Below are 1,979 nucleotides of genomic sequence, written 5' to 3'. Positions count from 1 at the left end.
AGCGCTTCCCTGCGTTCCATATTACTTTCTGCTGCGTGGTTCCCGATTCGCGGCGGGGGGGGGGGGGGGGGGGACTGCTCATTGCGGTGTTACCTCCGTTTTACCTGCTCGGTCCTTGCGCTCCCCCAGCGTTCAGGGGCGAGGCCTCTTCCCCTCGCTTCTGCGGCGCCATTCCTGTGAGCGCCTTCAGTAGCTCTGCCGGCCGCGAGATCTCGCGAGATCTCGGTGGCCATTTTGGCGTCGTTTGTACCGCGATTCGCGGGCTTTTTGTTTGGCGTCCGGTTCCCTCTGCGCTTCCGGCCACTGTGTGTCATTCCGGCGCCTGCGCTCTGCTCCGGTCGGCTGCTCAGGCGCTCCTACTGCGTAGTTTAGGCTATTTACTCTGCGATTTGTCAGGTGCATTTTGTGCTGGCCCCTGTGTTCCTTCTATTGCCCGGTTATATTTGGGGTATCATGTCTATCCCTCTGCCTAATCCTCACACATATGTTCTCCCCTCCTCCCTGAGGGTCAGAACAGCAATGAGGTGGACGCACAGGCGCTTGCCCTGCAGCGCTCTGTGTCTGATGCCATCATGGCAGCCACGGGCTCCATGTCGACCATATTGTCGCATAGCCTTACCCAGGCACTCTCCGCCCAGCCTGCCAGAATGTCCTTGCAAGACCCTATTGTTACACCGCAGCCTACCTTTAATGAACCTCCTGTGCCACAGGAGACTTTGACTGGTGCGCATCCTGCCACCCAAGAGATCGTGCATAGTTCACGAAAAAAGGGCCTCTTCACGCCAGGCAGAACGGGCGCGAACATGGAAGTGCGCTAGAGCACAATCACCTGATATGTCTGACTCGGATAGAGCATCAGACGAGGGGGCTATTGCGGATTTTGACTACGTGTCAGAGGAGGATTTTGCTCCCCCAGTTCAGGGCCCCTCAGTATCCGCTACTGCGGCCTCCGCTGCCGAGGACGTAGCGTCCTCATCTAATCTTAACAGATCAGAGGCTCCGCTGGATTCTGCAGGCGAACCAAGGTTCGACCCTGAGTCTTTGCACCATCCTCGATCGGCGGAATGGCTTCCCACCGACCACGTGGGGGCTTATTTAGAGCACTGGGTGCGTCACCCTCTGAGCCGTGAATCACGGAACAAACTTAGGGCCGAGTGTCCCAGACCGATAGTCCCTAACAAAGTGTGTGACACCCCTTTTGTAGATCCCAAAATGTCACAATTCCTGGCCAAGACTGGCTGGAACCCAAAAAGGGCCTGGATTCAGCGCTACGCAGCTGCCAGGATAAGGTTCTAGATATCTTTGGCCCGCTAGCCAAGATTTTTGTATTAGCCGAATCGGCTAGAAATAAGGGGTCCTCTATGGACCCCGAAGAATTATGAGGCTGGACCCAAAGGGCAATCTGTATTGCCGGTAACGCCAATACTTCCTTGGCAATTGAGAGGCGCAAGGCCATCTTGTTTAAAATAGTCCCCAAATGGGCAAATTTGGCACTTACAGAGGCGGGTAAGGACGCCCAGGGTCTCCTTTTCGGCGACTCCTTTATTGAGGATATGGGCCGATTCGTGGGTACCCTTACCGCGCTTGACAAGGTGCAGGCCTCTATGCGCAGGGTATTCCACGGACGGGTCTCTCGTCGGGTCGGCAGTAGTAGAGACCGCTTGTCCGGCCGTGCAAGCTTTCAGGCCCGTGGCGCGAGGGCAACCCCAGCTATCGCAGACCCTTGGGTAAGTCTCCCCCAATTGGGGGATTCTATGGTACCTTGTGTAGGGGGCAGACTCCAACTTTTTTCTCATGTTTGGAGTCTCATCACCTCAGATCAATGGGTATTGACCACGGTCAGGAGCTTTCATATAGAACTCACGGGGTCCCCAGACCTGGTTCCTTGCCCCCCGCCCCTCCCGCTTTCACGTCCAGATTGCTCTCTGGTGGACGCGGAGCTATGCTCTCTCAGGCAAAAACAGGCGATGGAATTTGCC

Source organism: Bufo gargarizans, chromosome 8, assembly GCF_014858855.1.
Source record: "Bufo gargarizans isolate SCDJY-AF-19 chromosome 8, ASM1485885v1, whole genome shotgun sequence".
Lineage (NCBI taxonomy): Eukaryota > Metazoa > Chordata > Amphibia > Anura > Bufonidae > Bufo > Bufo gargarizans.
This window is presented reverse-complemented; position numbering follows the sequence as displayed.